Raw genomic sequence first — 27,827 nt, 5'->3', positions numbered from 1 at the left:
AAAAAAAAAAAAGAAAGACTGAGCCATGGTGCACTTAATCTGAGGCTTCAAGCTTTCACGTGCTGGGTTTCTAGTTGGAAGGTGTGGGGCAGGGCGCAGAGGAGTTACCAGCCTTCACTGATCAGGTCGTCCTTGGCTTCCTCACTGAGTGATAGGACCATCAGCTGAACCCCCCTGAACTCCAGTTTCCTCATCTGTGTCCTGGTGACAGTCATGTTTGTTACAGGGTTCAATGAGGAAATGTATATAAATCACTTAGTAGCGCCTGGCTCACAAGGAAGCACTCAGTATGTAAAGTGATTGCTGTTATTAATGATGGTCACAGAGCACGCTTCTTGGTTAAACAGATGCCAATCCCGGAAGCATAAGGTGACTCGGAGGAGAGCAAGCTTCAAAGAAAACACAACTAGGTCAAAACTGACTGCATATTGTTGGAATCGGAATGAATGTCTATTGTACAGATGACAGACCCAGTAGAGGATTTGGAATTTCAACAGAAAGGCGAATAAAACCTTCCTGGCTGTGGTAAGCAACTCGTTAATCTTCAGATGGAGAGTCTTCCCTGCTTTGCTCTTTGCTACCCCCAATGTGGCCCACACACCAGAACAGCGGCATCACTTGGGAAATTCTTACAAATGGAGAATGCCAGGGCCCACCCTTGACCTGCTGAATTGCAATTTTAGCAAGATCCTTAGGATTTTAACAAGACTTGTAAGCACATTTTGAAAGTTTGAAAAGTGTTGCTGTACACCACAAAATTCATTGCATAGCTAATCCCATTTGGGGTGTGTTTCTATGATCTTTGCTGCATAATAAACCACTCCCCAGCTTAGTGACTTAAAACATCAAGAACAACCATGTATTTGCCCTACCTCTTCAGTGTGGACAGGGCCCGGTGGGGTGGCTCATCTCTGTTCCAACACTCATGAGGCGGGAAGAGGGACTTAACTTCATTTCTTTAAGGGAGACGAGGCAGGCATACACAGGAACAGAAGAATTTGCTGGCAACAGTCTCGCAGACCACGTACCACAGGGTGTCTGTTACTTCTTCACTTTGTTCCTCTCCCTGTTCTCCCAATGGGTGAAACACCCACTTTGTTTCAATTACACAACTATATACAGGCCCCCATTGGGAGCATAAGGAATTTTAAGGCATGATATCTCTCCTGAAAGAACTTGTTGTAATAAAATGGGTGACAACAAGGCACAGATATCTTGAAACTTTAATAACAATAAAATAGTGTAATAATAAAATATTTAAGTAGCAGTGCAAGATAATAATAGAAATGATGTCCTAAGACTATGAACCATTCATTTAATTAATTTTGCATACAATAACCACTCTTAATGTTCAGAGAAAAGAATGGAAGTGGAGGAGAAGGTCCACAGAAGGAGGGACTTGCAGCTTAAACAAGATTTGCACAGGAAGAATAAGATGGATTTCAAAAAGGAAGGCCCAGGGAAATATACTTTGAGGATAACATAAACAGGGAGCCAGGAGAACAGGGTCATGGGGATAAGAGGCCATGATGAGTGTCTCTGTATGTTCGTTGGTGATGATTATAAATTCAATGTTCCTGAAAGAATTTCCTGCCTCATAACCTCTGCCTTTACTTCTCCCCTTAGATATCTTCATAAGCCATTTGTGGAATCCCCACCAGCAATATAGCCCTGTATTAATAATGAAGGGTTTTTACTAACCTTATAAACTTTACTATACCTTGGGGTGGGGGGTGAGGAGGAAAAACAAACAGAAATGTAGGCAACTTGTAAACTTCACTATTCATTGTATGGGAACTAGCACTTTTGGTATTGTTAAGCAGCAACTTGTACATTTCACTCTCCCTTAGAAAATAAAAATGGAATGAAAGGTGCTGCTTAGAAGAAACATATAAATTTCAATCTCCACTGCAGGAAAATAAGCTCTGATTACACTACATAGTTCATACACCTCAATGTGCCAAACACTTGTTTTATTATGCATTCATGTATAATGAGTTGGTTTTCCAGCAACAGAGAATGAAATTTACAAGTTGTTATTTAACTTTTCTAGGAATGTATTTTTCCTCCTTCTCTTTTTTCCTCCTCCTTCCCCCCTCAAAAAAACATAACATGAGCAATAGGGTTGCTGAACAGTACCACCCATTCATTCCCTCTATAACAATGATTAAAACAACTTAACACATTGTTCTCAGGGTTTCGTGATACCACATATGAATGACACAATTTGGGGCCACACATTTCAAACAATTGCTCTTTAACTTGTTGGGGGGGTAGAGAGGGCTTTTAAAAAGTTGATAGTAAGCATTATTACCAGTTTTTAACTTCTATTTGTTGTTGAAAAGGACCAGGCCTGGGACACCAGGGACTCCCTAGCATTTTCATAAATGGACCCAATAGAAAAATTCACAGCCCGTGGATTTGAACAATTTTGCCATTTACTCAAACACGTTTCTGAATAGCTATCCTGGACAGGAAAGATGGGAATGCTGGAAGAAAGTGGTTGTGCTGTGTTCTGTAGAGTCATGGCAAGAAATAAAGAAAGAAGGGGAGTCACCACCTCAATACTAAAAGTGTCAGTGCAATGATATCCTAATAAAAGGTGTTCTATTAGAAGTTATAAAAATCCCATACCAAGAAACACTCTCAAAACAGAAGTCAGGTGCAATGGGGCCCAGAATCAAGCAAAGATATCTTTATGTCAGGGAATAAAAAGATACCAATACACCATCTCTACAGTTTTCTTAATTTATAATTTTTGAATAGATTATATATACACAAAGCAAAAAATGAAACAATACCAAAAGTACAGTGAAAAATAAGTCTTTTCATCCATGCTGTTAAAAATCTTTTGTAGTCTTCAACACATACATATATACCAATATTTTTAAAAATTTCTATGACAACAAATAATAGCATAGTCTAACCCTTTTCCCACTTAACGAGATCATTGAGATGGTTCTATGTAGATACTTTCTTTGTAATGGCTTCACTGTATTACAAAGTATAGATATTCCATAATTTATTTACCTAATCCCCTATTGCTTGGACATTTGAGTTGTTTTTGAATCATGTTATTAAACAAAATGCCATGATGGATATTTTTGCACATAGATTTTTGTGCACCTGCATGACCATATTTCAAAGATAAAGTACTAGGAGCAAAACTGCTAGGTCAAAGGGTTGTGTGCATTTTATTTTGATAGTTATGGCCAAATAGCATCCCAAAGACAACGCACCAATTTATACTTCCATCCCTGATACCAATATATCTTGCATTGAAGGAATTCCAAAATAACCAAAAGTTCACTATCATTTCTCTGTCAAATGATCCTTTCCCTCTAAAGTGGAGGGTGGGGATAAATACCATCTATTTTTAATTATAAGTGTAGGCAGGTTATAATTATTATTGTCTAAGACTCAAGGCCATTTCATTACCCACTGCACCATTCTGTCCTCACTGTGCTATAATTCTAACTGGTCAGATAGATCTTTAATTTGCAGACCTCCTCAGAATACAGATTATCTGCATTCTGCAGACATCTGCAAAAAGCCATCCGCAAGTGCATATTTCATGGCTGAATATTTTTACATAACATCAGCTGGAGCCCATCGTGCCACTATTCTCGCCAAGTGTCACAACCTGCTCTATTATATCAATAGGCAGCTTCAATTAGTCATTTTCTCCCCATGGTGACGACAGCTATAATAGCATAGCATGCCGTGGTCTGATGGAGTTTGTAACACAAAGTAGAGATGGGGGTATTAAAAGAGGATACAAAATTAGAATAGCATTAAAAAAAATTCCACCACCCAAGTAGTCATTTGGGGAAATGACAACATTTCTGAAACAGGATTCAAGAATGAATACAAAAATGCAATTACTTTTGAAAAAGATGGATAAATAAATTCACCATGGGAACACATTCGTGCCCCAGATAGGACTCGGGTTTTTATTGACTAATTAGTCATTAAGTGTCATCTCAAAAACAACTATAAATAAAAGAATATTTGGTAAACAGAAAAAAAACTTAAGCCTTAAATAAAATTGTAAGATGAAAATAAATGCCATCAGAGAATGTTCCTGTGAAAGCATGATACAGTAGTAAATAAATTAGAAGGCATGACAGGGTTGGTGCTACCCTCAGAATTTATTCCTAATCTTGCTGCTTTTCACCTCATCCACTAGGATCTTGGGGCTCCAAGCTATGCTCACCTCCCCTGACATACAGCCACAGCCCCCTAATTGCTGCATGCCTCTCCTCTTGTCTGCTGTAGCCTCTTATATCCATAGCAGCTGAAATGATTTTTTAAAAATATAAATCAGATCACGTCATTTCCTTCCTTTCAGCCCTCCAGTGGTTTCCTTCCCAAAAATCTAAAATCCTTACCATGGCTAAAAGGGCCCTACGCAAAATCCAGTCCTGCCACCCCTCCAAGGACATGACCCAATGCTACCTCCTTATCCCCACTGGCCTCCACCAAGCACAGTCCCAATGCAGATCCTCAGCAAGATCCAGCTTCTAGGGGGGATGCATGTTTCCCCAGATACTCACACACATCCCTCCTTCATTCACACTTCTGCTCAATGTCACCTCATCAGAGAGGGATTCTTTGACCATTCCATCTATAAAACAGCCCAAAGCTCTATCAATGCATGCTGATTGACTTTCCTTATACCACTCACTCCACTTTACATTATATTATGTAGTTACATGTGTGTCAATTTATTATTTATATCCCCTTCTAGAATGAAATTTCTATGAAGGCAAGAAGAAGGAAAAATACAAATTGTGCACCCCAACCAGAAGCAAAATCATACTGTGATTATGAATTATACTTACAGTGGAAGAAATATCCTCTAACTTACTTTGGATCAAATTCATTCAACTCACCAAACACTTAATGAACTTTTAGTTATATATGGATTATATATTATGTGTATAATATTTATTACATTGTGTGTATGTATGAATATATATGTAACATAACATATATATATAACATAACATTTAAAAAACCACTTAATTATATACGGGGTTCCAGAAACACAGGTCCCAGGATCTATTCCTGGAGATAGAAACTTACACATAGTTTGGGGGACAAGATGCAAAATATAAACTATTGAAACAATAAATGTCAAGAAGTTCGAGGAGAGATCTGTTTTGGCTAAGAGGGTGAAGGACAGTTTCAAAAAAAAAGATGGAGAGGGGGCACCTAGGTGGCTCAGTCATTAAGCATCTGCCTTCAGCTCAGGTCATGATCCCAGGGTCCTGGGATCGAGCCCCGCACTGGGCTCCCTGCTCGGCGGGAAGCCTGCTCTCTCTCTCCCACTCCCGCTGCTTGTGTTCCTGCTCTCGCTATCTCTGTCTCTGTCAAATAAATAAATAAAATCTTAAAAAAAAAAAAAAAAGAAAAGAAAGATGGAGAGGATATGGAAAACGAAACCAGAAGGGTGAGCACACAGGATGAGCAAAAACATAAATTATATCAGTGTTCCCCCAACTTCAGGGCAGGAAACCCTGGTGCTACATGGTCCACTGACAGGGCAGAACAAAAACTAATAAAGTTATATCTGCTTCAATCCTCTTTTAATTTTTCGAATTCTTTCAGTGAGAAAGTATTAATTAGTGCTAATATCAAAACACTGTTATAACACTTGCTAATCTGAATAACATTGTTTTATTTTTGTTGTATTTCTCTTTAAAGTTTTACTTCCCTATTTGTGGTGAGGTATTCTATTTTCTCTTTAGAGAATCATATGTGAGTTTCTTTATTTATAAATTTATTTAAGTAAATGAAGTGAGTTGTTTTCAAGAGAGCCATTAAGTCAAGCACGGACCACGTGGCTGGGACACCACCTGCCCAGACCCAGTGGAGCCCATCTTTAAAGGAAGCAAAGGGGAAGAGAAGAATGGGAAGGAAGGTAAACTCTTCTCAAAATGCAAGATGCTTCATGGCAGGCTAAGGATTATGAAAAATGTTATGTAGGCCTGTAGTTTCCCAACTTGTTACAAAGCCAAATTCCTTTGAAACATCCTTTGTAGGTGAGTGTGGCATGTCCCTTATTTTCAAGACAGCATGAAATATAACAATCTTCGATTCCATTATACAAACTTCAGGACAAAGTAAAAAAAAAAAAAAAAAGAAATACAGCTTCACAGTGTATGTGAATAAGGGAGGCCCCCATTTATACAGAGGAGAACCTACTAGGCACAGAGCTGAGTAGAAAGTGGATATGAAATGATAAATGGAAGATACCCAGCACACAAACAAAACTATTTCCAAATATCCGCTGGTTATTTATTTACCACTGTCTCATCACTAGCACTATGCTGGGCCTTGGGCTGCACATCTTAAGAGTGTAGATGGGCTGGACTTAAACCTCAACTTGCCATTCACTAGCTGTGTGAGTTTCTTGTGTCACTGAACATAGTGTTCTCAATAAAATGGGGGATAATAGCAGTATTCACCATAAAGCAAATGAGTAAATGCATGTAAAGCTCTTAGCATCATGTTTGCTATGCAATTGTGCAGAGGGTTGGGAGGGGGGCATGGTGGCCACCAAAACGTTCAAGAGAAACTTGTAGCTTAAAATTGCAGAAATTCTCAATTTTAAATTGCATTAACTTAATACTTCATATGAATTGGCCAAAAACAATCCCATGTTATTCTATTTTATTGATACAATATTTCAAAGGCATACAAAGAAGGAAAATTATCTGGACTAGTAGAGACAGATGGTGTTGGTGTTGGAGATGGTGGTGGTCGAGGTGGGTGTTGTGTTGGCGGGGGCAGGGAGTTGGCAGTAAAGGCCATCTCGAGAAGGTGATATGTAAAATAAGACCAACCTGAAGCCTCACAGGAATTAGCTAAGGGAAGAGGTGCGTGAAAGTGCTCCTCACCAAGGGAACCCCAACTGTCACAACTCTGGGGAAGAGAAAACATCACAGGTTCAATGAACTGTAGGATCAAGATGGGAAAGAGGAAAGGGGGCTTGGGGAGGACTGCAGCTAGAGAGGTAGAACTTTCAGTCATGTTTAAAGAGCTTGAATTATATTTTCCTGAGGGTAATGAGAAGCCCCATGAATGACAGGGAAAAGACGATCCCATGATCAGACTGTCATTATTAGAAAACCACTGCTAAAGGGAATGGGGAACCACTGAAGAGTTTTGAGTTATCATAAAAATGATTTACAAAATGTCACACATAATTTTTTCTTGAGTTAACTGTATACGTGTAGAGTCATTCAATAGCTCATTAAGGTGTTTACTGAGTGCCTAATATCTACCAGAAACTGTGCTTACATAAGGACGGGAGAAGAAAATTCACAAATAAGCAAAATAATCAGGCTAAGACTTGAAAGGCAAAGGACATTTCTGAGAAGTGGGTAAAATTCCAAAGTTGGGAGCCAGCAGAGCACATGTGAGAAAACATATTCCAGGATAGTTAGAACATATAATCCCCAGACGACAGGAAACCATTCATGCGACAAGAATTTACTGAGCACCTACTACGTGCTAGCATCGTGCAGTCACTGGCGATACAGTGATGAAAGAGAAAACACTTAAAATAAGAAAAACAACAATAACTTTTATCAGTGCAAATGACACTGGGTTGATTATGAAGAGTGTGAGAAGCAGAAAAACAAGTAAAGAGCAGTGCCTTAATTTAAGGAGGCTTGAAGTGGCAATGAAATACTTTTAATTAAAACTTCTCTGCTGAGAATAGACAGTCTTTGAAAGCTTGTTGTAAACCATAAATGAGTTACATGCAAATCTATTAGTGATGTTATAGCTTTTAAAATGACATTATACCTTCTAAAATGTCAAATAGTTTTGAATGTCACATGCCACACACCCCCCCCCAAATTGCAATCATGAATTGTCCAGTTGATCCCAAATCAAATCAGACTACTTAAAAGTGAAATGCTCATTCCTTACAGTGTAGAAGAAATGCCTCAGTTGTGGTCAGATCTGCCCTTTTCTTCATAGAATCTTAGTGCTGATATTGACCGAGCAAGTCAGCTAAGGTCCATTTGGGGCAACTCAAGAATGGGAGAAAACATGGTCCCCATCCAACACTAACCTTTCCAACTCAGCCCCTGATCATGCCAAGACATCACAGTGTAATAATGGTAATTTAATAATGTAGTCAGCCGGGCTCAGCCCACATTAGAAAGCTCAGGAAAATAAATGAAGCTTGCAAGACAAACAGAGAGAAACTTCTCTGGACAGCGCCTGCAGCAGAGGGATACCTGGTAATGAAGTACCTGCTGTCTCCATTCATTATACAGGAGGTAAACCTTAAAAGAGAGTCTGGAAAGGTGAAGGTCTCAAAATGGAAATAAATAAATAAACTCACCTGCCATGGCGAGATCTCTTAAAATGACTCGGAAAGACTGCCCAGAGATTTTTCTGTGGGGATGTGGCAAAGTTTCATCAGATGTCAAGGGAGGTAATTATGTGCTTGGGCATATTTTCTGGATAAATTGGCCTCTTTACCTTCATCTGCCCATGTGGGCACCAGATACAGAAACTGTGTTTAAATTCCACTGTGTTCTCTCTGGCTTTTACTATAAAAAAAAGAAATAAAAATGTGTCCTAGGTGCTTGGTAAATCAGTCCAGTGTTAGATGGGGACCCATTATCTTTGACCTTCACATTTTTGCCTCTACTGACTCACAGAAAATCCTCAGAAACTCTTTCAGGTAAAGATACATGATTTCTGGGTGGTGCTCACTTTCAGGAGGAAGCTCTTGTTTTTGTAATACAAAAATAATAGTTGAAGTAAGTGATTTCTTTATTTTTAATTTCAATTAGTCTGTTACTTGCTCAAATTTTAAAAATTTACCTAAAATGGAGTGCCTGGGTGGTGCAGTTGGTTAAGCATCTGACTCTTGGTTTCAGCTCAGGTCATGATCTCAGGGTTGTGAGATCGAGCCCCATGGCCAGCTCCATATGCCGCACTGAGTCTGCTTAAGATTCTCTTCTCCCTCTGCCCCTCCCCACTGCGTGTGTGTGTGTGTGCATGCTCTCTTGCTCTCTCTCTCTCTCTCTCAAATAAATAAATAAATCTTTAAAAAAAAATACCTAAAATGATGGAAGTTTTGTTTACTACGTTAGTAACATGTGAAGCTAACAGCCATCCCCCTCCTTTCTGTGTCTTTCTTCTCCAATTACTAAGACACTCTAATATTTCTCCATCTTAGCTTCTGTATAGAAAAATTCTGACAGGTAGCTCTGGAATCTTCTATCACTTCTGAAACCAGTAATGAAATGTCAGAGGAGGAACAGTTAATTAAAACTGTGGAATCCACTATGCATTCTCTCAGAGTCAATAAAAGTACAATTAAAAATATCTTTCAACACATGATATAACTAGTGTGAGTCACATTTTTTAATAACATTTAGCTGTTAAAAATAAAAAATCACTAATATGAACCAAAAGCTGGGTAAACATCTTGCTTCATTGGCTATAAAACACCTTTAGCTCAACTAGTGCAGCAGATTTGATACTGAGATCCATTAAGAAGGTGTTGTCTAGTCATAAACCAAAGAACATGTCTATAATCTGCAGGTAATTTGTGGGAATAAAAACTGTACCTGAGTCCCCCACACAGGCTTCCCTGAGCTATTATCTTTAACAAAATTTCCTCACAGGGGTGGGGGGTGGCTCAGTCGGTTGAGTGTCTGACTCTTGGTTTCAGCTCAGGTCATGATCTCATGGGTCATGGGATTGAGCCCCACATCAGGCTCTGCACTCAGTGGGGAGTCTGCTTGAAGAGTCTCTCCCTCTGCCCCTCCCCCACCTCTCTCTCTCTCTGTGAAATAAATAAATTAAAAAAAAATTATCTCACATTCTCAGGTAATTTCATAGGAGAGAAATGGCATAGAACAGCAGTTGAGAGTTCAACTCTGGACTCAAATGCTATGTTTCAACCCTGCCTGCAATCACTTGGCTTCATTGCTCTAAATCTCACTTTCCTTATCTGCAAAATGAAGAAAATGCTCTTCACTCACAGGGTTGTTGTAAGGATTAAATGAGATAATATGCATAAAGCATTTTAAATAGTGACGAGGACCTTGTAAAGGTTGCATACATACATAAGCTGTTCTTCTTATTTGATATCTTATTCATTTAAAAATTACATTCCCTAAAAGGGCCTGGTGACTTAAGAAATTCATACACTTGAAGTACATTCATTTATTTTGCACTACCTCACTATTCTTTTTTTTTTTTTTTACGTAAAAAATTAGGGAGATGCTATTTCGGGGTCCCTTGGTTCCGAATGCTGCCACTCTTTTTTAGTACAGATTTCTGTTAAGAGGAATGAGGGGGCTCAAATCAGCTCAGGAGCTGCCAGCTTCCACCCTAGCTTGTAAACTTAACTCTGTATGAGTCAAACTACATTCCCCTGAGAGCACTTGTGAAAGCCCCGATTTATAGAAGTATTTACTTTGGGGTTTGGGGTTTGTTTTTTCAGGTTTATCTCTGGGAGAGCTTGCTAGAGCTAACAGTCCGGCAATTTTATTAAACTCTGTTCAATTTCAGCATTTTTTAAAGAGTTTATAGAAACCACATCGGCAGTGGCTATTTAAACTTCCCAGTGGATGCCAAGAATAATAAAAGGACACTTAAATGACCATTTTTGAGCAGAGCCAACAGCAGGTGGCCTAATTATCCAACTACATGAAAAATCCTACAGATTTTTAGCAGAGTGTAAGGGTTTGATATGCACAATTCAGCATGCAAACGGTCACCTCACTGGGGTGTGTAGAACTTTTCAAGTCTAAATAGAAGGTCCGGGTCTATCAGGGTAACTTTCTCTGTTTTCCCTTCTGATTAACTTATAAGAAATGCTAAAGGAACAGACAGTAAGAAGTTGATAGAGCTAAGCCACTGATGAATATAAGTAAAGAAATATCAGGTGCTAAGTGCTCTCCTTCGTTTATTTCCATTATAAACTTCTGAGGTAGGGATTAGTATGCACAGAGGCAGAAACCAAAGCTCAGAAAGGGTAAATGCCCTACGCCAGAGTCGGTATCAGAGCTGGTGTCCTGGCTTTTCTCCATTTACCCCTTGGGATTTTTTGTCTGCTCTTTTGGTGGCCTCTCTCCTGCAGCCCTCTGCAGACTCAGCTCCCAAGCCCACTGGTTTCTGTTGGGTTAAGACAATGGCAGGCAGCCTTCCCTAACTGTTCCTGTCTTAGAATCATCTCCCTTTTATTTTGTTTTCCTCATGATGTGTGTAAACATTATCATACAGCATTATTCAACATTAGTTACTGGGAGTCTACCATGTGCCAGACACTCTGTTTAGGTGCTGGGAATATTGTGGTAAGTAAGACTCACATGGTCCATGCCCTATTTATTTTCTCTTCTTTTCTTTTCCAACTTAAATATTAAATATAAGGGATTTCCAGGGACACCTGGGTGGTGCAGCTGGTTAAGTATCCAACTCTTGGTTTCAGCTTAGGTGGTGATCTCAGGGTTGTGAGATCGAGCCCCACCTTGGGCTCTGTGCACAGTCTGTTTGAGATTCTCTCCCTTTCCCTCTGGCCCTTCTGCTCGTTTTTTCTCTCTCTCTCACATAAATAAATAAAAATTTAAAAAATATAAAGGGTATTTCCAGAAATCAGATATCATGGCTTCTACAAATCTTTGGGCAGTGCTGGACATACTATGGATGCTCAATAGTTGATGGATAAAAGAATAATTGATGGATAAAAGAAAGTCATCTGAAGTACCACAGGACCAGTATAGAAACTAGCAAGCCTAAGACTCATTAATTTGCTGAGCAAACCCATAACAATGCTGCCCATTAAAATAAGAATTAAGAACAATGATAATATGATTTCACGTACATATGGAACCTAACAAACAAACAAACCGAAACAGACCCAAAAATAGAGAACAAATCAGTGATTGCCAGATTACAGGGGTTGGGGGGATGGGCAAAATGGGTGAAGGGGAGTGGGAGATACAGGCTTCCAGTTATGGAATGAAGAAGTCACAGGGATGAAAGGTACGGCACAGAGAATATAGTCAATGGCATTGTATGGTGCCGGCTGGTGGTTACACTTGTGGTGAGCAGAGCATGACCTTGTTGAATCACTATGCTGTACAGCTAAAACTAATCTAACATTGTATGTCGACTATACTTTAACAAAAAAACCCTTAAGAATTAAAAATAAAAATTTTTAAGAATTAAAAAAAAGAACGATGATATCTGGTGTTTAATAAAGGTGAAGTAAAATGAGCGTTCTCATAAACCGCCCAAATAAGTATGAATCAGTGCTACCTGTCTATATGGCAATTTGCTTAAACAACACAAGCAAGCCTATGACTCAATTAATTGGCTTCCAGAAACAAATCCTAGGAGCATACTTAAGGATAAAGCCAAATATATAGCCAGAAGCACGTTCATGAATAATTTGAAAAAAATGTTAATGGTAATAACCTAAGTGTTCAACCATAGGGGATTAGATTAATCAATTAAGGCACATCATATAATGAAATATTACAAATTACTAAAAATCACGCCATATCATATAGTTTAAGACATGAACATATTCACAATCTATTATGAACTGAGAAAGGAAAATACAAAGTAATATGTAGAATACCTGCTTTTTCTTTTAATTTTATATATGCAAAGTAAAAGCTCTAAAATAGCACTGTCCAATAGAAATATAATACAAGGCACATTTTTAATTTTAAAGTGTGTAGTAGTCACATTTTAAAAAGTAAAGAGAGGGGCGCCTAAGTAGCTCAGTCAGTTAAGCATCTGCCTTCGGCTCAGGTCATGGTCTCAGGGTCCTGGGATCCAGCCCTGCATCTGGCTCCCTGCTCGGCGGGAAGCCTGCTTCTCCCTCTCCCACTCCCCCTACTCGTGTTCCCTCTCTCACTGTGTTTCTCTCTGTCAAATAAATAAATAAAATCTTAAAAAAAAAAAAAAAAGCATGCATGAAGAAAAAGAATTTGGATGAATTTATTTTCTCCCTCCTTTTTTTTACAATTATCATTTATAATTTTACTATTGGCATATATTATTTCTGTAATATGAAAAACAAAGTTTTCTTAATATTAGGAACCGAGAGGTTTTTTTTCTGTCTCTGGAATGCTTGTTGGCTCACCCTCTCTGCCGTTCACAGACCACATGCTTCCCAGAACCACAAGACCACTCTCCCTTCTTCCCCTCCCTTTACACACACTTGACAAAGCAGCCTCACTTCAATCCTCAGGCACCTGATTAGGGATCAGATAGTGTTGCCCTCCAGAGTGGCTGCTAAGCCGGGCCCTGCTTTCCATGGGTGCAACCCAGAATCTGGTAGGACTCTAGGCACCGTGTTAGCTGCTCTCTCGGGTGTGTGGAAGGGCACGCAACGGGACCAGAAACTGCTTAATTTGAGGTTAAATAGTGATGACAAGCCTTAATCTCCAACTCTGTCGTCAGATTGTAAACACTGATTGCAGCTGCAGCAATCTGCAATAAACCTATTGAGAGAAATCTTGACCAGAATGAAATGAGTACGTTGGTTGCCCAGATGAAGCGAAGAGAGACAAGATCGAAGAAAGCCAAACCCTTGTAACACCAGGAGAAACAGAGACCCAGAATGAGAGAAATGAAAGGGAGAATGTGTTGAATCTGATTCCTGCACAGTCCAATCAAAAAAAAAAAAAATCTCTGGATCCCAGGAGCCCAGAGCCTGAAAGAAACAAAGATGGACCCGCCAACCCATCAGCTGTGTGGGTGGAAGAAATTGAAATAGCGCCACCTCTACTGACCCCTGATGGGGTGTCTGTGGGGCCTCGGACAGGTGGCTATCCCACTGGAAGTGAGCTCTAACAGGTCACCAGAGGGGAGGGGAGCAAGCGTGAGAGTCACAGTGTGTTAGGAACTTACTATGGGTCAGGTGCTTCACGTGTAATTTATTGGTAATTCTCACAATGATTTTATAAAGTGAGTATTCTTATTTTCTGCATTTTAAAGAAAACACTAAATCTCAAAGAAGTACCCTACCTTGCCTCAGGCCGTGAAAAACATGGGCAGAACCCAGATTTGAACACAGACTAACTCCCTAACATCAGCTCTAAATCTCAGGCCGCCCTGAAAGGTGGGGCAATATCAAGGAAATGATCAAGGTGAACAGATAGTGAGGTTCATGAGGAAGATGGACAAAAGAGAGCAACAATTGCCCTAAGATGATCCAAGTAGGAAGTTGGAGGGCCTGGTAAAAAAAACCTGCAAGCTGAGTGGACGTTTTTATACCGTTGCTCTACGTTCACCCCTGAAAGTGCCCTTCCTTCCTTGCTAGCCTGGAGAACACTTCCCCCCACATCAAGGCCCAGAATCAACGTGCAGCTCTTCTGTGATGCCTTCCCCCAAAAGCTCCTGGTGTGAGACTTAGTTTTTCTATTAACAAATCAGGGTGCATTGGAAGTGAAGGACCAGACACCACATCCTGTGGAAAGAAAGTTAAAGGAAATGAGTCTTGACTTGAAGATGAGAAAAACTGGAGAAGGCAAAGAACCATGACTGTTGTCGTCAAATAGTTAAGGGACTAAATAGGTAAAGAAACTTTACCTAATGCATTCTTCCCTAAAACTTCTGGGACAAAACATTCATTTATTCACGTGTTTATTCCCTAGTGCTGAGATAGTGCTAGAGAAATAACAGTGAGCAACAACAGACACAATCTTGTTGTCGGAATACATACATCTAACAGGGGTCACATACTCATAATAAAACAAATCACACAAATACATGAAAAATTGTGATAAGTGTTCCAAATAATAGGTAAATGAGATAGTTTTACCAAAATAGAAAACTGGAACCAATAAAAAGAATTTGTAGGGAAATAAGCTTTATTTCATTATTTGGAAGAACTTTCAAACAATCCACACAGTCCAGAAATGGCACCATGAATGAACATACTTCTCTCTGGGTATTGGACCTGCCCAGCCTGAGGGCAGGGGAACGCAAGGGGGCAGCCTGTGGATGACTTTTCAGGTCTCCTCTAGCTCTAAGAAACTAGGACTCCAGCATTCTAAACAAAATATTTTCTCAGAAGGCAATCAGAATTTCTAGGAGACTCAGGAAATTTGTGCAGAGAAGAATCACTTTCTGAGTATGGAGAGGAGTCACGCGAAACAGAGTCTCCCAAACTGCTTGAGTAGCCCTCTGTACTTCCCTTCACAACACTGATGCATTTCTGTTCTGCTCACTGCCTGAAAGCTTCATGAGGACAGGGGCAACAGGCTTGTTCATTACTGAATCCTTAATGCATGGCTCATAGCACATAAAGTATAGTGTGTGTATATATATATATATATAATATAAAGTATAAAGTAAAATGTATACAGTATTAAAATGTACTAGTGCAAACCCACTTATAAAAACTTTGTTCTAGTGTTACAGACTTCATAAATGAACTTTCTTGAATAACTAATGAACATGAAAGCCATTTAATCACTTGCCTCCTGATTAATAGCTAGGGTCCCTGGTCCAAGCGGCCACTTAGTTCCATTAAAAATTAATAATTTTCCATGGAATAAATATACACCATACATACAACATCAAGAGTTCCAGTGTTAATAAGCAATTAAGTAATGCAGAAAGACTAAGAATCTATTAACTAAGAGAGAACTCCATGAACTTGCCCTCTAAGTCATTGTTCATTTACTACCCATTTCTCTTCTAAATTTTAAAATTATTTAGCCAGGAAAAAAAGTAGTTCCGCAAACAGAATAAATAAGGTTAATAAGGTGACATATTTTGGTTAACATTTGCAGGCCAACAAAACATATTTTTGTTAAAGATTTGAGATATGTTATTCCTTCTAAACACATTAGGAAAGATCAATACAAAACTGAAGGACTATACGTAAGATGTTAAGGGTCTATCACTGAAAAATTATGAACCATGCTATAGAACTTAGCCAGGTCAGAGCTAAATTAAATTATTGATCTACATTCATTTTTTTCCTTTTCTGTGTGACTCTCTCTTGATTTTTTATAACATACATTACTGCCTATACAGCAAATGAATCATCTTATTCTAGCCCCAGCATGTCTGCTGACTGACAATTTTCTAAAATTAATTGTTGTGTTGATAGCGTTCAGACTTATAAATTGAGCTACGCTCACATAAACATCTAAGTATTCAATGTAAATTTTATAAGCGTTTGTAGCATGAACTCAAAAAGAGGGCAATTTTCATTTTTTTTCAGTACAAAGAATGCAAAGAAAAAATGAAATGTTATTTTTCTTGACATCATTTCACTACTTGCTGGTACTTGATACATTTCATTGATGAGGCTAAAATGTATTCACTCGACTTTTAAACAATGACTTCACTGTATTGCTAAGCAAAGTGATGCCATCAACACTTCACAAATTAAAGTCTTTAACTTCTCAGACCTAAATCTTCCTCGAGATATATAACCTCAAATTCTATAAGCAGTTTTACTGATCACTTTGGGGATTTCTTTAAATCAAAGAACTCTCATCCCCAATCAGCCTCCAAAGTGACAAAAGAATGTGTTTTGAATTAGGATTTTCTCTCACCTGCTGAAAAGGGAAAATGGGTAAGTATTTTGTAAGAAATGTAAATTCCACAGATCCATGTTAATTCATGAAAAAGGAAGCTGACATAAGAGTTCTTGGTAGAAATGATCTTGAATTTGGGGCTGTATTTAGCCAGCAGCTTTTGCCTACTGGGAAAATATTTTCTCTTTAATGAAGTAGTGTCAGACGCAGAGGCCTCTTCATTTTCTCTAATGGAGATACGATCATTCTGACTTGTCCCCCAGATGAGGTAGAAATTATCCCTAATATGTAGTTTGAACATTTGTATCAAAATACAGTGAAATGCTGTTTCAGAGTCTGATGAGAAAAATCATGGGAGCTCACAAAATGTCTGCCTCCCTCAGGTGGAGAAACGGTCCACTGCCTTTCCTCACGCTGATCGTCACCACCAGAAGCTCCTGGCATTAGGGGCATGTCCCACAGTCTCAACAAATGCCAGTCCCTGTCGCTGGGACAAGGGGATTCTGGCCTCACAGCAGGCCCGAGGGACTCTGCTTCTCCACGGGCCTGCTCCAAAGCCGAGTGCTCTCTGCACTCGAAATCAATGTCATCCCACAAAAACTCCAGGAGAAAGTAAAATACCAGCAGCAGAAATGTCTCCTGTGCACCGGTCTCTCCCCACTGTGCTTCTGTCAGTTGACAAGAAGCAATAAGGAAAACCGAGCAAGCCAGGGCTGAAGAGAGAAAAACCAAAGAAGCACAGACCTTGCGAGTGGGAAGGGGCAACATTTCAAACAGGAAAAGGCTCGAGCATTCTACTGTGTGGAAATACAGAATGCCACCTGCAGGAGGGCCCGACTGAAGGTCATCAATCATACCTGAGGAAGGTCCTTCACCGGGTTTTGGCACCCTGAGCCTTACTGTTCTTGGCACACGGTACAGAGTCCATCTCTCAGCAGGTGGACTTCAGTAAACAAGATCACTAGACTAACGCATAAACCCAGAATGTCAAAGGAGGAGTCTACAGCTTGCAGTCTATCTGCCACACAGATGTCAGAATGACCAGTACATTCCCTTCCTGAAGAAGTCCTCCATGCAATGCCAAATCCCAATCAGACAGCAATCTGATGGGTAAGGAATCTCAACAAGAGGAGTTCATTTGATGAATTGAATGTTAAACTGCACCAGGGAGGATGGAGTCACCAATGGGAGAAAAACACAGCTTGTGCTGGTTGCAGCTCCCTGCATCTGTTGCCATAACAGGAACAGCCTTGCCAATAGAACAACAATGTTCCAAGTTCCTCAGAGGAAATCCGTCTCCTTCTTCTTCTGCATTTCCATGGTCCAACCCAACATACAGGCCTACGTTACATCAAAGTAGGAGCACACCTGAAGTTCTGCCTTATTGCTTTCCTTTTAATTAACCAGGGCTCATAAATAGCTTTCCATGCCATGAAGCAATACCATGATAGAGATTCCTGTACACACTTCTCTGCCAAAGCCTCTGATTATTTCCCAGGGAACATTCCCAGATACAGAATTGTTGGGTCAATTGTTGGGTAGACACACACCCATTCATTTATATATTGCTTAAGGCTGGTTTCACCCAATAATAGCAGAGTTGAATGACTGGAACAGAGACCAAGAAAGTCCACAATATTTAGTCTCTGGTCCTTTTCAGAAAAAGTTCGCCAACCACTGACCAAGAGTCTACGATTCACTAGAGACAAAACATTCACAATAGGACACCATCCATAATAGGACACAGACCCCCCACACCATGACTATAAGCAGATCTCTTCCATTTCAATTATTTTCTACCCTTTAGTATTCTTTAACCAGTCCAAAGATTCTATAGGATATAATTTCACTTATCATTACAAAAGTACTAAAGAATACTATCAGAGAAATGTAGCTCCATTATTTTTAACTACAGAAATTATTATAACCTAAGATATAAATGGAAACTGAATCAAACAAAATGAGATAAGTTATAAAAATTCTTTTCTTGCATAATAATCTATAGTAAGCATAAGTACACATGTTCTTAAACTTTGATATAAAAATTAATTATTAAATTAAATAAAAACTAAAAGAGAGTTCATTTCTTGGGCCTTTGATTTGCAATAGCTGAAAATTTCAGTCTAGATTCTCTTTACTCATGAGCGAGACTCAGAAACTTGGCTAAGGAAAAAAGACACTTAACTTTTTATTGAAAAAGAATCACACAGACAATGTCTGAAACTTATAAATTGCTCGTTAATTAGATTTTAATCTACATAACTATACCATATGCTAGAAAACCATCCAAATACAAACTCTCTGAGATGGTTTTACTGCCATTACTTTAAGAGCCATTTAAAAGATTTTCTATGGGATAAAGATTGGGTGATTTATCATGGTTTTATGCTCCTTTAATCTGCTCCATCTTCCCATTGTAAAATAAATAATGGTTTTAAAATAAATGGTTCTGCCCAGGTTTTGATGAGAAAAATTGCCCTGTAAATCACATGCTCACGTGTGCCAAACTCAAAGTCCAATGTTAACTAGTCCATTCCGACGAAAATAAGTCAATTTTATAGAACAAAACCTAAGGAACACAATTACTTAAGTATATTATCAATGCTGCAAAGTAACTAATTTGAGATATGAGCTTCCCCACCCTCTGTTTTTCAATTCTTAAAATAACCACTGGTTGATGCCAAACAGATCCTTCAATTGGACTTTTAAAAAGTGTATCCTTTACAATAGTTTTTGTTATATGTCTCTGTAATTCCAATATACAAGGTACTAACTGAAAATTAATATGAGCAAATCTGAGGATTATTTGAGAACATCATTATCAATCACTTTTTTCATACTCAGGGGGCCAAATCAATTTAACAGTCACTTCTTTAGAATATTTCACAGAGCTCTAGGAAACTGACAATAAATTCATTTTCCTACAGTAAGCACAGCTGCAGCTAAAGCACTCTGGAAGATACGAATGGTATAAAGCAGAGCTTTGCAAACTATCTGTGATGTAATACCAGTGGACTATATCTTTCATTCCCAATACACGGTGGGCTTGATGACACATTTGTAAAATACAACTAAAAGATGCACTTGGATACTGTGGCAAAGCCAAATCACTACAAAAATTTCAGAACCAGCACGGTCCAATAGGTATGTGATGTTGGCCACTTGTATAATTTTAAACTTTCCAGGAGCCACATTAAAAAATGTAAAAAGAAACAGGTAGGTTAATTTTAATAATATTTCATAGAACCCAATATATCCACATCATATCATTTTAACATTATATTGTGTAATTACTGTATTATAATATTAATATGTTTGTAACTAATTTGTTAATATAATATGTTACATTAATATTATAAAAATATTATTGAGGTATTTTGCATTTTTTAAATATTGTCTTCGGAATCTGGTATATATTTTACACTTAGAGCATGTCTCAGTTCACACTGGCCACATTTCAAGTACTCAACAGGCATGTGAGACTAGTGGTTACCATGTTGAACAGTGCAGTTCTAAACCCTTACTCTCGATTTCGGCACCTCCCTCTTCCCATTTTGAGTAGTACTGTCTAAACCACCGCTCCCTTCAGAATGGCATCTCTCAGTTTCACTTCCTGCCTGATGTTTTATAATTAAGGGCTCCATTGCAGATTAAGGCCAACACTTACATAAAGAAATTAGCAAACACATGACTGTGGCTAACTTCATACTTCCTTTCAGGAAGGCAACTGCCAATAACAAGGGATGGATGTAGAAGAAGGCCCTCTGCTCTCCCTTCTCTGGACGCAATCACTGTTCTGAATGAAGTTGGTTTATTTCCTTCCCATCCTTGTTTTTATACTTTCTCTACAGATTATATTCTTAAGCATTTACATAAATCTATTAACAAGTGAAAATGTGTTTGTGTTTTACAGAGATGTGTGAATTTGATGCATTTGGCTCATACAAACACTTACCATATTCCAAGGGCAATTGCCAAAATGGAATCTCACACCTTTCCACCCTCCCACTCTATGATCTATGTCTTCGGACTCTGTACCACTTTCTCGCCTGGATAATTCCTGCTCATAATTTAGGTCACAGCTTCACTGTCACTTTTCCAGGAAACCTTTGTTAATCTGCCCTTTACCCTAATAAGATTTGGTTCCTCAGTTAAACGCTCTTACCTTTCCTATTTCACTTACCACAACTGTAAATATCTATTTTTGTATTGATTTGCTTAATGTCTACCTCCCTCATGAAAATATAAGCTAGCAGCAGCATAAGTCCAAGTAGACAATAAGTGTCCATAAATATTTGTACGAATGAATGATTTTTTACTCCGGGGAGCCAGCCTCAAACCCAACTCAGCTAGACCTCAGGCAGCTGTGTCAGGACGGTCGAGTGGTCTACGGTGCAGACTCAAGTTAGACACTATGTTTCTCACGTCTCTTGTTGGGACCTAAGCTTAGAATGTATATTACCATCTGTGTACTGGGCTCTCTTATATATTAGAACATATGTTTTCAAATATAGTACCATCGAGTTATTCACAGTATATTCTTTTGACCTTGTGATGTCTACTGTGTCTATACTTAGGATTCCCTTTTCATTTCTAATATTATTTGTGTCCTCCCCTCCCTCTTTGTTTCTGTAATTGATCACATTTGCCAGATGTGTATGTGTTTGGAGCATCTTTCAAAGAATCATCTTTTGCTTTGTTGATCTTTTCTACTAACTGTTCCTTTTATATTTGATCTCATTTGTTTTTGTCACATTTTGCATTATCCCTCACCTGTATCTGGGTTTACTCTGCTATTTATGCCTTTTTGGTTGAATACTTAACTCACTAATAACTGGCATTCCTTTATTTCTAATACATGAATTTGTGAATCTGTAAGTGTCCTTCTGCGTATCCCTTTATACCCCACAAGATTTAAAATAAAGTATCTACTAATTTCTCTCATCACTTTTCTTTGACTCAAAAATCATTTGGAAGTATGATCTTGAGTTTCCAAATGTATGAAGTTTTTGATGTCTATTAGTTTTTCACCTCTGAATTTTTTCTTCTCTGGGATAAAAAAATGTAGTCAATAGAATTTGTATTCACCGGTGTTTAGACTTTCTACAGATAAATATTCTCTGCTAATGGAGTTCTAAGTCCTATATACGTCCATTTGATCAAGCTAATCGGTTCTATTATTTAAATCTTCTTTATCCTTTCTAATTTTTTAAGTTATTTTATTTATCAGTATCTGAGAGAATATGTTTGGAACTGCCTGATTATGATTACTTATATTCTCAATATCTCATGATGATTCTGTTGATTTTTATTTTATATATTTTTGAAATGATGCTGCTCGGTAGTGTAGGTTCAAGATTAATATATCTTCCTAGTAAATTGTTCTTTTATCATTAAATAATAACTCTCTCTAACCATAATAATGCTTTTTGTTTTAAAGCACATTTTGTTATGCTGAGCGAAATAAGTCAATCACAGAAAGACATGTATCATATGACCTCACTGATATGAGGAATTCTTAATCTCAGGAAACAAACTGAGGGTTGCTGGAGTTGAGGGGGGTGGGAGGGATGGGGTGGCTGGGTGATAGACATAGGGGAGGGTATGTGCTATGGTGAGCGCTGTGAATTGTGTAGGATTGTTGAATCACAGATCTGTACCTCTGAAACAATGTATTATATGTTCAAAAAAAAAAGAAGAAGAAGAAGATAGCAGGAAGGGAAGAATGAAGGGGGGGGAATTGGAGGGGGAGACGAACCATGAGAGACTATGGACTCTGAAAAATAAACTGAGGGTTCTAGAGGGGAGGTGGGTGGGGGGATGGGTTAACCTGGTGATGGGTATTAAAGAGGGCATGCTCTGCATGGAGCACTGGGTGTTATATGCAAACAATGAAGCATGGAACACTACATCAAAAACTAATGATGTAAGGTATAGTGATTAACGTAACATAATAATAATTTTAAAAAGCACATTTTGTCTAATATTAATACAGCATCCACCAGCTTTCTTTTGAAAGGTATTTGCATGGAATATTATTATATCAATTTCCATCTATTTTCTTTCAATCTTCCTATCCCTAATAGGGATGTACCTTGTAAATAGTTTATAAAGAGTAAAGAGACCTGTTTTCCCTTCCCCATCCAACTTAAAAATCTTCGTCTACTGACAGCTAAAATTAATCATTTTTGTATTATGATTACTGATATGTTGGGCCTTATTTCAACCATCAAATTGATCTACAATTTCCCCAGAATTAGGGATTATCTAAATGTATCAAGTACTGCATACCACAGCAAGCACTGCTGTATCTAGCTTATGCTCATAATTTCGTTATTCTTGATAAGTCATTTAGACACATCAGCAAACTAAATTCTCTTAAAGCTGGAAGGTAATAAATCCTTATAAAATAACACCTACACATAAAATCCCAAATCAAGATGTCCAGTCCACTATTGTATTTCCTTACCTATAACATGAATATAAAAGAATCTATCTGTCATCTACCTCTGATGCTCTGTTCTTCCCTCTTCCCCATTACCCCACTATGTTTTTCATTTCTATCTGATCCCGCTCTTATTCTGTCTCTCCCTTTCCTGCACCGCTTCCCCACTCCAGCTCTCTTCATCTCTTCCCACGACAACCACATTAATAACTTCTTTCTCACTGCCTTCATCTTACTCCCGCTCCACTCAAATTCACCCTCCAGTTAAATGAGGGCCTTGTATTTTCAGGTAAGAAATTTGAACTTTACCCTGCAGGTCAGTGCCTCTCAAACTGAAATCCAATGACACAGTCTCATAGCTCCAAACATCCTGGGAGAATTTTTATTTTAATTTGTGGTTCAATCTAATGAACAATCTAAAGAATCTAAATGACAACCTGATAATTGAGCTGTGCTTTCCAATGGCAGTGCCTGAGTGTGTCCTTTTCTCCCCCACCCCATCCACTCTTTTCTGCTCTCAGTGTCATTGGCACCAAACAATCACCTAAAGTGACAGCTTTTAACTTTCAATGTGTCAGTAAGCACATCTGGCTGTTAGGCTGGTATGTCCTAATGCTAAAATTGTCCCAAGTCTGCCATTGTGCTCTTTAGTGGAGACGATTTGCAACTGAAAGATATTGTCACCAAATAAGGCTTTAATTTATGAAGTTATTTAATTAATGGAGACTTCGATATGACATCATAAAAACTCATAGTGTGGCAGAGTAATGGTCTATTTTAATTGTTATGGACTAATGAGAAAAGAACAAAGGCAGAATTAATATGTAAATGATGTGTTTATATCAAGTGAAAGCCAAATGATGTTATGGGACACTGTACAAAAGAAGGTTTCCCAATCTTTCAAATAGAGAAAAGCAGTGAGAGACTTGAATCATCATCTGGCTCAGAGTACGAAAGGAATGCAAATGAAAAAAAACCTTTACCAGGATTTGCAAACAGGTAGGAATGCAAATTTGCTGGAGGAGCGGAGGTGGTTTGCTCTGATTGTTTCTATTTCACCAATGAAATATGAAGTGAGGGCATCAGCTGAGTGGGAGAATTGGGGATGGGAGTTGGAGGTTTGAGGCATAGGTGAAGGTGTAAAAGAGCTGTCTCAGAGAGTAGGAGTACTAAATAAATACGGTAGAATTGCCAAGTGGAGCAGAGGATCTACTTGAAATTAGAGAACATAAATTTAAGGTAAGTCCATAAAACTTAGTGTTCTTCTCTGCACTCAGACCCAAAGCAAACAGAAAGCTCAGTGAGAGTCAAGAGTTATGCCAGATGAGGATGATAGAGAAGACAGCACCTAAACTTGGTAAGGAGGGAAGTGAGGGCATGAGAGGAATAATGATTAGTGCAGAGTAACAGTGGGTCCGTAGACTGGAGGCCCCAAGGAGTCAAAGAACTCCTATTGAAGTAGGAATGTTGGTGTCACATGAGATGACGTCCTTGGAAAGACAGGAGGTGGTGGTCAGGGAGATGCTTTGAAATGCATTTTGAAGGTCAGCACAATGTTTCTTTCTTTCTTTTTTAAAGATATTATTTATTTATTTATTGGACAGGGAGAGAGAGAGACAGAGAACAAGCAGGGGTGAGTGGCAGACAGAGAGAGAAGCAGACTCCCTGCTTGGCAGGGAGCTCGATGTGGGACTCCATCCCAGGACCCTGGGATCATGACCTGAGCTGAAGGCAGACACTTAACCGATTGAGCCACCCAGGCGCCCCAGCAAAATGTTTCTTAACAAGGACTCTATGACATTTGGGATGCAACAATTCTTTATTTTGTAGAACTCTCTTGGGTACTGAATGACAGGGAGCATCCTTAATTCCTACCTTCTGAAGGCCTGTAGCATTCCTTACATTTGCAAATTCCCTCTAGGAGAGGGGAGCTTCCTAAGTTGAGAACCATTGGTCTGGAGTATGACCAATAGGTAGAGGAGACATTTGCCAGTGAGAAACTCAAGGAAACGAGAGGTCAGAGATGAGTCTTCCATGTGGATATTTTTTACCAACAATGATGGCAGGATGGGGATGGGCATAAAGACAGTGAGTGAGCTGGGGGTAAAATTTTCAATACATTCAGAAGAGTAGGCAGTAGGGTATAGTCCAACAGCACCTGCTTTCAAAGTGCTTCTGTGCATGAAGAGAAAAGAAGCTGTCTAGAAGTGGTGATGAGGATGAAGAATGACACCAACTCCACTCCAGACACTGAGAATAAACAGTGACCACCTGAGAGGGTGACAGGGAAGCAATATCCTTAGGAGGATGTTCAAGACGATCCGAGCAGGACTATCCCAACAGAATTGCTTGTGATGATGGAAATGTTCTAGAGCCATGCTCTTCAATAAGATAGCCAATAGCCACAGGTGCCTATCAAGCCCTTGAAAAGAGGCTAGCGGGACTAAGGAAATAATTTTTTTAAATTTTGTTTAATTTAAATTAATTTGAATGTAAATAGCCACATGTGGCCAGTGGTTACCATATTGGATAGTGGAAAAGAGTAAAAGGTGAAGGGAACATTCACAGATGAGTTTAAAGATGCAGGAAATTCTTCTTGGTCTCTGAGTCTTAAGGAAAAGGGGCAAGGGTAGATGTGAGTCTAGTGAAGTCTGTGGGTTTGGAGCAGGATGGTGAGATAAGTCACACTTGACAGCATCAGCATTTTCAATAAGCAAGATTCCAAAAATTCATTTTAGTTCATTTGCCTCCTCCCAGACTAACTTCTGGGCCACACTGTTATGGAAAACACTACAGAAAATCTCCTTTTAAAGCCTAAAATGTCACCACCATGTAAAAATTATTCCTTCTCATAAGAACGATCTGGTATTAATAGACTATCACTATTGCCTGTTTCTCTGGGACCTAAGTGTCCTTTCCCCAAAGGCTGGCTTTCTATCTCTAACAAAAGGAGAAAAAAAATGTAACTTCTGAGATTTCCCTGTTAAAAGAAACTGCTTTTTAGAAATCATGTTTCTTGCTTTTTTGTGTTTTTACAAGAGAATAGAAAGAAGTATGTTCTTTGTTATCCAAAAAAAGGTAAAAGTATTATGATTGGCTGCAGCCATAAAACTATAATTAGTGTTTTAACAAAATAATAAAAAAGGGTCATGCACTCCCACATCTACCCCACCACACACACAGACTTCCAGAAAGGTGTTATGGTCATGCCCTTAAAGACTCAGCAGCAAACGTACCAGCAAAAACTCTGTCAAACTGCCCTCAGCAACCAAATGGGTAATGCCAATCTGGGCCCAGGACCACTCACCCAGTGGAAGAATCTCAGGTTCAAGCAGGAGACAGGAAGAGTGCAGGTAGTATCTGGATATTTCTCAACACTGCATTTGATTGGGAATAAAGGAACAGTGAAACACGTCTGATTAGTTTCTGTCTCTCAGTGTTTCCAATTTCCATTTAATTGCAATCAAAATATCAAAATACTAGCAGTCCCTAGAGACGGGACACAATCCCTGGTTCAAAAACCTTAAAATACATAATTAAGAAACAACTTCTGTGGGGTTAATCAGCATAGCACTATAAATGGTTGGACTCCCTAGTAGACAAAGGTCAATTTCTTTCAGTCCTAAGGCAGAATCTTTTCCCTAAGTGTTCTGACCTAGATCAGATGCCAAGCATGTCCATGTTGTCCTTCATATCTTGTAGGCTAATTCAGACTTAAAGGGTCTTCTGTAATTTTTTTCCTAGATTGATTGATTGATTTGACAGAGAGAGAGAGAGCACAAGCAGGGGGAGTGGCAGGCAGAGGGAGAAGCAGACTCCTCACTGAGCAGTGAGCCCCACATGGGGGGCTTGATCCCAGGACCCCAGGATCATGACCTGAGCCGAAGGCAGACCCTCAATCGACTGAGCCACCCTGGCACCCCAAAGGGTCTTCTGTATTAACCACACTGCTGAACTCTAGGGATTGGCCAGAATCAAGCAGAAGTATCAAGAAATGAAGAACCACAGAGGCCCACAACATTGGTGAAGTTGATTCTATGAGATGCCCAGCCTTGGATCCACTTTGGGTCCAGGATATAGATTTATGTTTTCACCATAATAAATTCCATAGTTTCTAGTATTTGACCAGGGTTAAACTAAGAGACTATTCTTGCTCTCACTTTTGGTTTCCCCAATGGGACTTTGATCAACATAGAAGCCAAAAATTATACTGGTGCTAAACCATTAACACCAGTTAGTTCACTCTTCTATTCTGTGGTCACTGTCAAAGACAGTTGTTTTGTAACTCAGTTTCATTGGGAACAAGAAAACTCAAAGGAGAGTAAGTGAATGGAATGCTTAAAGCACATCTCAGCTTCTGAGGAGAAACCTTAAGAGACACAGAGAAGAGAGACAAAAAGAGACTGAATTATTAATTCCCAGTGTTTCTCTACCCACAAGCCCCCTCTGGTGGAGGAACTAACAGGTAATGAAATAGCTATAATACTAATAACCAAAGTTTAAAAAAAAGGGAGGGGGGGGGTTAGACGGGGTGGGGGAAGAAAAGGTAATCCACAAGACAACCAGCCCCTGTAGAACTGAGAGTCAAACACAGTGATTAGCAAATATGAGGTGCAACTGGAAAACCACTTACAGATGAAGCAGTCTGATGAATGATTTACCAAAAGGTCAACACTGCTCTTTTATCTTCACCACCCATCAGTTTGCATTGCCTTCAATTTGTCTGGCACATAACAGAAAGCGGGCCATAAAATATTCACCATAAAAATTAACCTTATTTTGCAGCATTAAAAAAAGAAACAGAGTTGGATATAGTCTAAGCATATGGG

The 27,827-nt window shown here is 38.9% G+C and overlaps 1 protein-coding gene across 3 annotated transcripts in view; it reads right to left on the bottom strand.

Moving 5' to 3' along the window:
* Nucleotides 1-27,827, bottom strand: part of FHIT (fragile histidine triad diadenosine triphosphatase) — a 1,481,620-nt gene that overhangs the window by 1,192,240 nt on the left and 261,553 nt on the right. For 2 of the 3 annotated variants that reach the window (XM_034997431.1, XM_034997430.1), the window contains one exon: nt 26,306-26,375. The exons of the other annotated variant lie outside the window; for it this stretch is intronic. The gene's annotated coding sequence lies outside the window, so the exon portion shown is untranslated. The remainder of the gene's footprint in view (nt 1-26,305; nt 26,376-27,827) is intronic. 3 annotated transcript variants of the gene reach the window in all.

The sequence above is a fragment of the Mirounga leonina genome, unplaced genomic scaffold, assembly GCF_011800145.1.
Source record: "Mirounga leonina isolate KUSES-001 unplaced genomic scaffold, KU_Mleo_1.0 Mir_94, whole genome shotgun sequence".
NCBI lineage: Eukaryota > Metazoa > Chordata > Mammalia > Carnivora > Phocidae > Mirounga > Mirounga leonina.
The sequence above is the reverse complement of the archived record's forward strand: the minus strand, read 5'-3'. Positions and strand labels throughout refer to the sequence as shown.